This window comes from Protopterus annectens, chromosome 12.part0 (genome assembly GCF_019279795.1).
Source record: "Protopterus annectens isolate FY-2018-M chromosome 12.part0, PAN1.0, whole genome shotgun sequence".
Classification (NCBI taxonomy): Eukaryota; Metazoa; Chordata; order Ceratodontiformes; family Protopteridae; genus Protopterus; species Protopterus annectens.
Genome location: NC_056746.1, coordinates 65,561,271 through 65,575,968, shown reverse-complemented (window position 1 = coordinate 65,575,968; position 14,698 = coordinate 65,561,271).

Genomic DNA, 14,698 nt, shown 5'->3' with positions numbered 1-14,698 from the left:
AGTTTGCCTGCAGGATGGACCCTGACCCACCTCACCACCTGTGAGGGGCAGACAAGAAATGTAAATTAAGACCTGTACATTATGGTTTACTTCTACACACACACACACACACACACACACACACACACACACACACACACACACACACGCATACTTACAGGTGAGGTGGCACAAAGATATTACACAAACATCTCATTACCCAACAGTCAATATGCATGACATATGGCACTCAAAAGCATACACTGCAGCCATACTCAATCCTTCTTGCCAACATTTTACATCTCTGTGATGCATGAGTTGGGTTAGTATGTGATGCCCATTCCCCTGGAACACACTGCACCCATATACACAGTATTGCTGTGCACCTGTACAGCACACTGGCCTGTACTATGCACCATACCTCACACGTGTACACACCATTTCTGAATGTGTATATGTGTGGCAATTATATTTACTCTGTTGCTCACAGCCCCTATGTGTTTGTCTGACACATACCTGGGATGATATGAGTACTGATGTCAATAATTAATGCCTGTCCTTTGATTTGCAGATCTTATCATCAGCAGTGCATGTATGTGCAATCTGGTTACACTGACATCCTTCAATCCTTAATATGGATATGAGGAGTGTACAGACCCTTGCTGACATGCCAGCCTCTTCTATGATATGCAATGGTGACACAATACTGCATTTGTTAACATTACATACACCTGATATGTGACATATGACCTGTGCAATCCAATGCAGAATCAAACAAATGTGGTAGTCATGCAGATGCTGAATGAGATGCATACAATATGTGGTTTGCACACGTGTGCACACCCTTAACACAATGGTTTGTTGAAGCATCTGTTAAGTGAACTACAGCAGTCACTATTCCTGGAAAGGGTTTAGTAGCATGGCCCATCTTAACTTGCCATTATTTGTTAACTCTGCCCTACAAATTTCTCCCCACTCTGCCAGATTGCAAGTTCAACTCATGGGCACAGCCCTTGGAGGTCACACAGTGGCTTCACTATTGCTGTAGAGTCAGGGTTATGTCTGGCACAATTCATAACCTTCACTGTGTTCAGATACAGGCATTCTTAGCAAGCTTTGGATGTATGCTTCAGTTCACTGTTGTGTTTCATGCTGACACCCCTTCCCATCCTCAGCCTTATTGCAGATGCTTGCCAACTATGGGTCACACATGAGTGTTATTTTGCAGTGTTCCAAATTCCAAACACCACGTCTACAGGCCTAGTTCCAACTAATGAACAGCAAACTTAAAGGTGTACACTGGCACCAGCAAGTTAAATATTGGGAATTGCGGCCTTGAGGTGGAGTGAGGTGTTGCTTGTGCACCACATGTATCTTTATGAATACTGTCTGTAGGTTTGAGCCTTGGTCTCATGATACCATTACACATTGCAACACATGCCTTTGGGAGACTTGATGTTATGCTTATGTTACCTGTAGAGACTCCTGGATGATGTATCATGTGGGACAACTCTTCTGTATGATTACCCTAACCCATAGGCCACACTTATGCAGAATCCAGGCAATTGTTGACACAGGTACTGCACAGGCAGTATTTGCTAGACATTCCTGCAAGTCCCTCAGTGCTGCTGCATGTTTCTGGGCAGCCTCCATGACCAGTTTGCAACTTGTTTTGTCATCTGTTTTGGATGGGCATCTGTTTAATTTCTACAATAATTTTGTCCCATATTTCATACACACATACATGACTGCACTGTTTGCTGTGGTATATGCAATGGTGAGGTAAGGCTACTTTTCCCACTCCTGAGTGCTACATTTTGGATATGACATCAATTTCATGTTATGTTTTTTAAGATGTGTGCAAACCATGGCTGCCTCTATTGCAAGTGAGTGGGCAAATGTCATGGATATACTTCTTGGACAGCAGGCCATTACATGGTGTGCATTGAGGGCCTATACTTGATGAAGGTGTGTACTCAAGAAGAGTGAATGCTGTCAGTACATCACAAGCTGCTTCCACAATATGTTATTTGGAGTGTGTGCACACATAAGCTTCCTGTGTTTGTTAAGGTATGTATTCCCCATATTTGTTGTCTTAACATAGGATTCCATATTACACATTCATTGATCATGTTAGGATCACATTACAGGTTGTAAAAGGTGTGGAATGTGATACTGTGGTTTGCCGGTGTTTATATCAGGAACAGTTGCCATTGTAATAGTGGTGTATACACTGCTGTAGCCACTGTATAAGGGTAATGTTTCAGACATGTCACTACTGTAGGCAATTTGTCTTACCATTATGTTCATCTCTGTCCACATATCTTGCACTGACAGGTTGTTAGGTATACTGCAGGACTCTTACATACCCTTCAGATATGCCGCCATGGTGACCATGGTGATGTAGTGCTGTTAACAGGAACAAAAGTGAACATGTACAGCATGCATTATTGGTAGGTGCATTAATTGTGTGCATGGCAAATACCATGGCCATAACATGGCTGGTGTATTGGCAAACCTGAACAAAACAACTCCATACTCACCAGCCACAGGCTGCTGCCCCCATTGTATACCAGAGGGATCTAAATAGTTCTGTGAGAGAAGTAATGTCAGTAGCCACACCTGTGGCATTGGTACAGGGTAGGAGCAGCATTTCAGCACACTGACAGTACAAATCCACAATACTAGAGATCATGCACTTCTGTTCATTACTACACTGCAGCAACAGGCTATCTTATCTGATGTGCATGTAGATACTTTACAGATGAAAATGGATAAGCATGTGATCTAGTAATGTGCCCTGGGGCCTTACCTGCATGCTCCTCATCCATTGTGTGGGTGGCACCCACCTCCACAATGCTGTCTTCAACCTGCTGGCTTGTCTGGTGGTAGGGTGCCCCAAGGCTGGCGAGGAGCTCTCCAGCATGTGTCAGTGAAGGCTGAATGGTATGACCCCCACCTGTGGCTAGCTGATCCCTCCTAACTGCAGCAGCATGCTGATGGGCATGGTGGATCAGATCTGTGCACTGATCCCACACCTGCTTATAATTTCAGTTGAGCAGGCTGACATCGTTTACCCTGTGGATGAGCTCGTTCCACAGGGTGATCCTCTCCTGCAGATCCTGAGCCCTGTGGCTGAATAGTATGACATGATGCGTGATGAGGTATTGGAGGATTGCATCATTTTCAAGGTTTGTGAATGCAGGCAGATGTTTCCGGGGCATTGTACCTGGAAGACATAAATAGGGAATAAGGTCACAGGACCTCATACAGTTGTCCACGTGCACATCAACAGTGAATATTACTTGCAAATAATCCAGACTATGCCATAACACTGTAAGCTATCATGGCTTTGACATCTTGCTTTACACTTCTGGCCCTGACCTGTCCAGTTCCCCCAATGTTGGACACTTAATGGCATAATCCACTATTCGCCATTCATTTCTGCATAGAGGGATGACAGTAGCCATCTTCCATGTGGATGGTAGCATGTCTTTGTTTGACTGTAGTGTGTGATGGAAATGTGAGCACATGCCTGTGTTCATGTAGGAGGCAAACTGTGATGTTCTCATGCCCCATGGAGACTTGCTGTTGTTGCCATCAGTTGGCATTATGTCCATGCTCACCATTGATGTAGGCAGCAGTGCGGTTAATGTGCATATCCCCCTGTACTAATGTTGTGGACAGGGTGCCACTGTTTCCACCTATCCTTTCTGATGCATGTTGCCTGTATCCATGGCATGTGTGTATGAGGTGTGCTTTACTCCCAGTACAGGTTGACTTGTGTTACTGGCTCTGAGACTGCATACATATGTGGAGGCATGGTTGTAATTGGCCTTGGTGGCTTAGATATGTCTGATTTCTAGTCATAGTCAGCCTTACAGGAAGTCACCTGTGAACCTACATGCTTGATCAGATAGAGGTACACTTGCTTCCAAGTTGTGGTCTGCACCTATGTGTCCCTGTACAGCCACTATAGCAACCTATTATGTGCTTTGTGTCTTGGTGCTGTCCACCAAGGGGGATTACTCTATCATTGGTGGAGGATGGTTGTACAGGTCATGTACTGCTGATTCCATATAGCTATAGTGGATATAAAGTGTACACACCCCTGTTACAATGCATGGTACTTGTGCAATTGGAACATGACCCCACAAAAGCACATGTCACCACAATCCCCACCTGCAATGTGTCCTATATCCTGCTCAGTTCAATAGGGAACATAACAACCTGTCATGTGGAAACATGGAAATTAATACTCAGTACATTAAGCCAGTTGAATGTGTGTGCACACCCTTACACTGATATGTTGTGTAAACACCTGCTGAGATGATTACATCATCCATTTGTCTTGGTTTGTACTCTAACATCATATCACATCTTCACTTGGCAATGGTTGCTCACCTTCCATGAAATAGCTTTGTTTCTTTTTCAATAGAATTGTACAGGTTATTGGTCACATTTGAGGTGAGAAACATTTTGAGATGACTTTCTGTGATCTCATTGGCATACAGCACACAGACCTGGCATTCCAACAACGGTGTGTACACTTTGATATTCAGTGTATATGGGTGATGATATAGCTGTTAATGGTAGGCAGGGACAGTGGGTCATAACACAGTTGTACACTTCTCTGATTACTAAGTGACAAGCATGCCTACTGTAGTACCCATATCAGTGACATGGCAATGCAGCAATCAGTAGCAGTACACATTGTATTTTGTTGTATGCAGTGACAGTGATATTACTCACATGTGCAACATGCACATCCTATTTTCCAGACTGCTTGTTACCCATGTTATTACTTCTGTGCCTTCCAGCTGAACATACGCATACATATACATGCTCAGGGGATATCTGGTATACATTTGTGTTCTATGTCATTATGACACACTGTATTTACAGTCTTGCAGCTCAATCATACGTCTCAACCTGTTATACCAGGACTTCTGGTCATTGGTCCACATCACTGGGTGACAAAACAGGGAAGTCAATTTTTATAAAGCATTAATATAGCTGTCATAACACAAGTATATGTGTAAGTGACTGGAGATATCTGTCACAACTGTGAACATTGTCCAGCAGAGCACTATACAGTTGAATGTTATTAATTCAATATATTACATGCAGTTTAACACACAGATCTGCAACAGTGCTTTACTATGCTCATACCCTATATAGGTATCCTAGACTTGCAGTACAAACATGTATAATACTCATATCCACAGGTAACATATGGATATGGGCAACATCCCATTAACTGGCCTGGCAGTGGCACAGACATGACTGCTTGACAGACACTCTATTTCATAGGTTCCTAGCATTCATGTGTACTAGGCTAATGGTCAGGGGCCTTTACAAACCTAGCCATAGGATTACCCTGACATAGTGCCACCTGACCTTAGTTCCCAGTGCCTCTGTTCAGTAGAGCCACTGGAGTTATCGCCGGGGTGAATTTTCTGTTTCCCATCCACTCATCGAGATTTCTCTTGAAAACAGTCAGCAAGGTGCTCTGCTTGACATGTATGAGAAGTCTGTTCCATAGCATGCGAATTTTCTGGGTTATGAACCTGTCCCTCCAGCATGTTCTGTTAATTGTGGTAATGAGGTAGAGATCTGCAACAGTGCTTTACTATGCTCATACCCTATATAGGTATCCTAGACTTGCAGTACAAACATGTATAATACTCATATCCACAGGTAACATATGGATATGGGCAACATCCCATTAACTGGCCTGGAGCGTGTGCTGCAGAGGGATTGGGATTTCTTTAGATGTTGCATTTCTAACAGAGCTGGGTCAGACATGGCTTTGTAAGTCAAGCAGAGATCGCCTCTGTGAAGGCAATATGAGACAGAGAATAGTTTGAGTTTTTTGAGTCTGTCTATATAGGTCAAGTGTTTAAGGCCTAGGATCCTCTTTCTGAGGTACTTTTGCAGCCTTTCCAGTTGTTGCAGGTGTCTAGCAAGGTACATGCCAAATGGGGCATTGTACTCGATGATTGGCCTAATGAGGGAAGAGTAGAGGTAGACAATGACCTCTTTCTTCCTGGATGCGAAACCCTTAGTAATGAGATTTGCCACACTGAAGGACTTTCTGACCACAGTGGCAATGTGGTGATCAAAAGAGAGGTTGCTGTCAACCTGTGTTCCCAGATCTCTTATAAAACCTTCTGTGTTCAGTGTACTACCATCAATGTGGTAATTCATGGGAACTGGGTTTTTCCTAAAGGGGATGATGACACATTTTTTGGCATTGAGCTTAAGGCCATGGTTCTGACACCAGTCATTGGTCAAAGTGAGGCCATTCTATAGGATGTCAGGATCACTTGGGGAGTTAATAATAGCTCCAAACCTGCAATCATTTGTGAACTTTGTAAGTCAGAGCCCCTTCTTGTTGGCCTGGACTTCAGAGAAGTAAATAGCAAGCAGGAGAGGACCGAGAACTGAACCCTGTGGTACTCCACAAATGACTAATCGGCAGTCTGACTTGGAGTCAGCTACTTTCACACTGTAGGTCCTACCTGTGAGCCAATTTGAAACCCACCTAGTGATATAGGGGTTGACGCCAAGCTTAGTGAGTTTTTCTATGATTCCTGAGTGGGGAGTGGTATCAAAAGCCTTGGCCAGATGAAGATAGGCTGCATGAACCACCTTGGCTTCATCCACAGCTCTGATGACTGACTCAAAGAAGTTGACCATATTGATCAGGCATGATCTACCCTTCACAAAACCACATTGTGTGGGATCCAGAGTTCAGAGATTCCCTATATCATTGTTTATTAGGTCCATGATGATGCGTTCCATAGCTTTGCATATCAAACTCATCAGGCTAATGGGGTGATAGTTCTCAGGGTCTGTAGTCGCTCCTCCTTTGTGGAGAGGCATGACTGTAGCAGTGCGCCATTCAGCAGGGACAACGCCTGAGGTGAGGCTGTGATTGAACAGGGCACACAGGTGAGGTGCCAGTTCACACTGTAGTTCAGGTAGAACACAACAAGGGATATTGTCAGGTCCCATAGAAGCTGTATTCTTGGCCTTGGACAGTGCTGTTTTAACCTGTGCAGCAGTAATACTGGGTGCCTGGCAATCTACTGGTATTGTGATTGGTCCTCTGGGGGGGGTAAAGTTGGCACTGAATTTGTCGGCCAGTATACTGGCAATATCTGTTGGCTTGGTATAGGTGGTACTATTGTGCAGTAGTTCAGAGCAAATCTGGGTATTGCGGTGGAGATTCTTAACATAACTATAGAAGGCCTTGCGGTTGTCTTTACTATCTGCCGCAATTCTGTTTTCATACCTAGCTTTAGAGAATTTGATGAGGGCTCTTAACTTTTTGTTGAGGCAGACAAGGGAGTTTTTCCAGTCTTGGGATAACACCTTATTCCACATCAGTTTTCTCCTTCTGTTGTAGAGTTTGTTTATGTCAGGGGACCACCAGATTGGCTTCCTTTTTTGGAGGAGAGTGTCTTGGTTCTATTGGGTATGGTTAGATCCATGCATTTGTATACTTGTTCGTACAGTGCATTAGTGTATGATTCTTCAGTCACGCAACTATTCTCCACTTGCATGGGTGCCGACTAATTAGCCACCTCTGTTTTTAGGATCCCAAAGTTAGCTTTGAAGAAGTTTTTCATGGTGGTTACCTTTGCTGAAGAGGGGGGATGTGGATTTCCAAGGTGATTAGTTTGTCGTTGGATCTAACCAGGGAGGAGCTGACTACTGGTGTAGAGCAATGGTTGCCCATGTTAGTAATGACCAGGTCAAGGATGTTGCTACCTCTAGTGGGAGTAAGAACGAGCTGGTTCAGGGAATTGGAATTAATGAACTCCAGGAAATGATGGGCAAGTATATTGGTACATGAGTAGTTTACCCAGTTAATGGAGGGGAAGTTGAAGTCACCTAGTAAGACAGTGTTAGGTTGGACCCTAATATTCTCCAGGGTGCTTAGGAACGTGGAGTGCAAGTCTTGGGACATGGTTGGCGACTTATAGCATGCTACGACCTGAATCGCTGTGTTACCCAATGTTAGCTGCACCTAAAGTATCTCTGATGCATTATTTTGGGCTACCAGTCTGGAGGTGTGCACATCCTTTATAAATATGGAAACACCACCGCCTTTGGAGCTTCAGTCCAAGTTTTGGGGCCGATACTTGCAGAATGAGTTATAGCCTGGTAGCGCAGGGGTGCTCTCTGCTGCCTTGAACCAGGTCTCTGTTGCAGCACAAATGTTGATGTCCTCCATTTTATGAAGTGCCTCAAGTGAGTGCATTTTGAGATTTAAACTTCTAGCATTGAGCAACATGACCCTCAGATTACATTTGTTTGTAGCTCTTACTGTGGTAATTTGGTCTTTGGAGCACCACCTAAAAAAGGACTATAAGGGTGGCAAGAGCCTTGGCCAGTATGCAGAAGCCTAGGGGTGACTGATGCAGGCCATCTCTGGCAAAGCATCAAGGTCTGTCAATAATGTCATCCCAAGCAGACAGATACTGGATCCCCTTAGAGTGACACTAGAAATTTAGCCAATTGTTGAAATCAATCATTTTCTGCTTGTACTGTGAAATCATTCTGGGTGATGGTAGGATGCTTATCAGGGCTAGGGTCATACCCACCTGGGCTACATAATTTGAGAGCTCCTCCATGTCTCTACTCATATAGTCCAGGGAGGTATGTCTCAGGTCATTCACACCCACATGTACAACGACAGAGTCATATTTTCATCTGTTGTTGAGCAACCTGAGTGCATGCATTATGTGTCAGATCTTGGCACCTGACAGGCAGCTGACTGTTACTTTCTCTTTATTCAACCTAGTGAGTGGGACATCAGTGTGCCTCACTATCAAGTCAGCTATGACTAGTGTGTTGGGCATGCTGTTTTGCCTTAGGGGCTTTGGTTGAGTGGCACATTGTTTAAGAGAGTTATGTGCCTCATGATTAGTGTTGTGTTGTTGTGGTCGAGTGCGTTTCTGCCTTGGAGGTCTCTGCTGTTTGGGGAGATTTTTATTGAAAGCCTCCGCGAAGCTGGGTGTGTGGTTTGTGTTTTTATGTGAAGGCAGTGCTGGTGTGTGTTCTGGAGGGCTATGTGTTTCATGTGGTGTGGTGCAAGTGTTAACCTTCTCCTCTTGACCAACTATTCCAGTCTTGGCTGGAGAGTGTGTGGCTTCCATTTGGATATACAAGTGCAACTCTCACAAGTCTGAGTTTTGGAAGGTAAGAGGAGAGAGTTGTCAGCGTACATGAGGCAGTTGCAAAACTGTATCAGGATGCCCAAGTTCACCAGGTAATAGGAGAAAGCACAGGGAACTGACATTTAGACATGCCTGGAGGGGTGGGCATTGATAATAAGTACTAGATCTGTTCCCTTGTAGAACGTTTAGTGCTGGTAGCACTTGTGTGCTACAATAATTGCTACAAGAAGTCTGGTAAAGTGCTTGACTAATAAGCTAGTATAAGTGCAGGAGAGGAGAGAATTAGTAAAGCTAAGGGAAAAATTGAAGAGCAGACTCTGGCACCACTCAGAAGCTTTCAAACAATCCTGGATAGAGCAAGTCTGTATCTGAACTAGACTAGTTACAGGAAAGGCGGGAAACAAGAGCAAACGTGGGCTTTTAAGCCGGAAAGTTGAGAGAGATGGAAAACATTTCCAAATGGCCAATAAACTACAATTTCTGGGCCAGGAACCGTTCCTCTTGTGGTTGATAGGCTACCTAGTGCTTACCACTCCCACTGATAAGCTAGAAGGCTTGCCCCAACACAGAAAGGCTTGGGGGGCTGAGAAGCGTACAGTCTTAGACACAGAAAATCTGTATCTGGACTAGACTAGTTACAGGAAAGTGGGGAAACAAGAGCAAACACAGGCTTTTAAGCCAGAAAGTTGAAAGGGATGGACAAAGCTGCCCAAATGGCCAATAAACCACAAATCTGGGCCAGAAACCACTCATCTTGTGGTAGATAGGCTACCTAGTGCTTACCACTCCCACTAATAAGCTAGAAGGCTTCCCTCCAACATAGAAAGGCTTGGTGAGCTTATAAGCTTACAAGCAGTCCTGGATACAACAAATCTGTATCTGGGCTAGACTAGTTACAGGAAAGGGGGAAACAAGTGCAAATATGGTCTTTTAAATCAGAAAGTTGAGAGAGAGACGGAAAAACTGCCCAAATGGCTAATAAATACAATTTCGGTGCCAGAAACCACTCCTTATGTGGTAGATCGGTTACCTAGTTCTTACCACTCCCACTGATAAGTTGGAAGGCTTCCCTCCCACACAGAAAGGCTTTGCGGGCTCAGAAGCTTACAAGCAGTCCTGAATACAGCAAATCTGTATCTGGACTAGACTAGTTTCAGGAAAGGGGGATACAAGTGCAAATGCAGGCTTTTAAATCAGAAAGTTGAGAGAGATGGAAAAAACTGCTCAAACAATCAATAACTACAATTTTTGGACCCAGAAACCACTCCCTATGTGGCAGATAGGTTACCTAGAGCTTAACACTCCCACTGATATGCTAGAAGGCTTCCCTCCAACTAAGAAAGGTTTGTGGGGGCTCAGGAGCTTACAAACAGTCCTGGATACAGCAAATCTGTATCTGAACTAGACTAGTTACAGAAAAGGGGGAAACAAGTGCAAATGTTGGCTTTTGAATCAGGCAGTTTAGAGAGATGGAAAAACTGGCCAAACAGCCAATAACTACAATTTCTGGACCAGAAACCACTCCTTATGTGGTAGATAGGTTACCTAGTGCTTACCACTCCCACTGATAAGCTAGAAGGCTTCCCTCCAACACAGAAAGGCTTGGGGGGCTCAGAAGCTTACACATAGTCCTGAATACAGCAAATATGTATCTGGGCTAGACTAGTTACAAGAAAGGGGGAAATACAAGTGCAAATGCAGGCGTTTAAATCAGAAAGTTGAGAGATATGGAAAAACTGTACAGACGGCTAATAACTACAATTTCTGGGCCCAGAAACCACTCCTTGTGTGGTAGATAGGTTACCTAGTGCTTAACACTCCCACTGATAAGCTAGAAGGCTTCCCTCCAACACAGAAAGATTTGTGGGGGGCTAAGGAGCTTACAAACAGTCCTGGATACAGCACATCTGTATTTAGACTAGACTAGTTACAGAAACGGGGGAAACAAGTGCAAATGCAGGCTTTTAAATCAGAAAGTTGAGAGAGATGGAAAAACTGCCCAAATGGCCAGTAACTACAATTTCTGGGCCAGAAACCACTTCTTATCTAGCAGATAGGTTACCTAGTGCTTACCACTCACCACTGATAAGCTAGAAGGCTTCCCTCCAACACAGAAAGACGTGGGGTCTCAGGAGCTTACAAACAGTCCTGGATACAGCAAATCTGTATCTGAACTAGACTTATTACAGGAAAGGGGAGAAACAAACTTAAAATTTTTTTTGTTACTAAAGTGGAAAAGGAGAAAGCTGGAACAGAAGGTAATTCAAGGTTAGGAATCCACGTGGGTTGGCCCTCACAAATGTTCTCTCTCTGTTAGGTAGAATGAGCTAATGACACTAGACTGGGAGGAGTGTCCCAGACTAAACACACAGTATGGATGGGCAACTGCAAAGCCACCAAGTATAAGAACAAGACAACAACAGGGGGGTGGGAAACTATTAAAGCTATTAGCTGTAGCCACTAAATGAAAGTTCTAAACAGATAAAGGAGCAAGGAGACTCTAAAGAATGCATTTAACTGCAAACAAATCAGTTATATGATACCTGTCTAGAACCAAAAACCTCAAAAAAATCAGAAATGCACATAAAAGCATGAATAGAGCACTCACAAACAGAAAATACAACTCTCAGTATGAAAAAGCAGTTTACAGTTAAGTAATTTAGTAAACATGCAATTAGAGTAATGAAACAGTATTTAGCAATGAAAATAAAGTTAAAACAGTATAAAACAGTACATAAATGCAGTGAAACAGTAAAAAGGTTTATAACAGTGCAAAATATAGCAGAGTAACTGTATAGCACAAATATAAGCATTACAGAAGTGCAATTCAAAGAAATAAGTGTAAGAAATTACTTATCCTGCTCTTGGAATGTTAAGGAATTTCTGCTTAGTTTCAATAATGAATCACCATCCACAGCCTGGTAAATATGTGAGCTGTCCTTTCCCAGGGTGTGTCAGGCTCCTCAGCTGTAACCCAACCTATCCACCTCTTAGAACATCACATGTAGACTAAGCCTAACATTAGGGAGGATATATATAAGGACAGATCATAGATATGCCTATTACAAACCTTTGAAGTTTGTACCATGATACATTTTGCATTACCATGACTGTTCTGAAGATGGTGGGATCTGAAACTCATGTATCTGTCATTACTTCATTTCATCCATCTCCAATGCATCTGTCATTACTTCATTTCATCCATCTCAAGCTATTTGCCCGACTAATATAGATGTTTGGAGAAACAGAACAAATACTATGATGGCTAAATCGTGACATTCTGTGAAGATCTGCACAGTTGACATGTATGGCCCACTGCAGACAGAGCCAGAAGCTATGTACATAGCATTTGTTCAGCAGGACATCATTACAGCAAGTATTTATGGCACATATACATCTTTCATAATCATCTATCCCATTATTACACACCAAGTACTACATTCAAGTACATGCTCACATGTTTCATACCTGGTTTATCTTCAGGTTCCTCCTGTGTACAAGTTGTTTTCTTGTTTCTTATTTTTTTTAGGTTTTGTTCATGTGGTTTCTCTCTCTCTCTCTCTCTCTCTCTCTCTCTCTCTCTCTCTCTCTCTCTCTCTCTCGATTGAGCTTGTTTGAATAGGTTGCAGCATGGCTTTTTTAGGTGATGTTCATGTTCAGGTGATGGCCTCTGCATCAATTTCTGTTCCCATTTGCTAATTGCATGCAGGCAGCTGTGTCGTTCTTCCAATAGCAAATGTCATAGCAACCCACTACTATAAATAACTACACCAAGTGGGCATTGTCCCTTTACCTTGCCTGCATGGAAGACATTCTTCATGTGTGGGGCCAGCAGTGTTATATACAGCAGGTAGGAATATTTCTTACAACAAGACTTGTGGACACAAGCCAACTACATGTTTGTATAAGGTTCCAGACATACAGACAATGTGTGAGTTTTGCTGTTATATGCATTGAATACTGCTAGATTTGGAGGGTTTCTGTGTACATGCTAGTTTTGTATGGAACGCAGTCTGTATGCATAGCTCTCAAATGTGGGCATATCCACATGATGGGCAGAGGAATGGCTGTAATGTTTTGTCTGTTCCCCACACAGGTCTTGTCCTTGACATATCAGTGGCATTCTTTCCGTTGATTGCTATCAGTACATGGCAACATCCATTTGTGTTTCTGACTTCATATTCCTGATTAAGGGTATGCTGCAACAAATTCTGTAAAACCAGCAACTTTCACAGTGTATAACAGCAATATTTCAGATATGGCCCTGTGTTTTGGCCTCTGTCCTCCACCTATATACCAGGCTTTGTCCAGATGTCATGCAGTAAGAGGTTGATAGGTACGGTCTATCATTATTTAGTGCTGACATTCCTGCTATCATTCCAGTGATGTTGTGGACTCCCACACAAGTTGTGGGGTAGGGTCACTATATAGAGATACAGCTGGACAAAACATGTATGACCCTGTACAGACTGGAGGTCAGTGTACAGAGAACACTGTTATATGCCCTTGTAAGACATTTTATGAGGGAGGGGTATTAAATGATTTTAACCTAGGCTGTTACAACATGTGAGGAATATCAGTAAAAAAAACATAAAGGTATATGGCTGTACATTTTCATATGTTTCACCATGGGAACAGTGATGGGCTAGAGCTTACTGTCTTGTACACAGTTCTGTTTGTCAGTGTGATAGTGAGGTTTTAAGTTAAGCATTGTTATGTAATGGATACATTTACATTGTGATGGCTGATACTTTTCACCTAGGGGGGTGACTACAGAGTGTAAGTGGAGGCTATTGAACTACATCTGTAATTAAGTGGTGATTGATTCTTGTCTTCAAGGCAAGTGTGTTTTTTACAGTTGTACTACTTGAAGGCTTTAGCCTAGACAGCAAAGTATGTTATTTTTTGCAGATTACTGTATCATATATTTTCTTTGAGAGTTGCATTAATCAGATATTACGTATTTCAAACACCTAAATGCTATGATAAATGACAAAAACAACTGCAATAGTACACAAATAAGCATTTATATGTATGCAAACGGTGTGGTGTCATGTCCTTTTCATTGTGAGTGGGTATATGTTTCATCCAATAATTCTCATTTGTAGGAAAGAATCAGACACTGGCCATTTGAAAAGATGGCAGCTGTAGGAATAATGGCTGTATGATATTCTGTGCACCCTCTATATATACTTTCTTTATATATATCTATAAGTATTTGTATATATGTGTATATATATATATATATATATAGATATATATATATATATATATATATATAAAGTATATATATATATATATATATATATATATATATATATATATATATATATATATATATATATATATATATATATATATATATGTGTGTGTGTGTGTGTGTGTGTGTGTGTGTGTGTGTGTGTGTGTGTGTGTGTGTGTGTGTGTTTGTATATGTATCATTAGAATGTTTAGTGCTTCCACATTGTACATTCCCTATGGTAGACTGTTCTGCATGATATGTTAGAGAAATCATCCCACCATCTTAC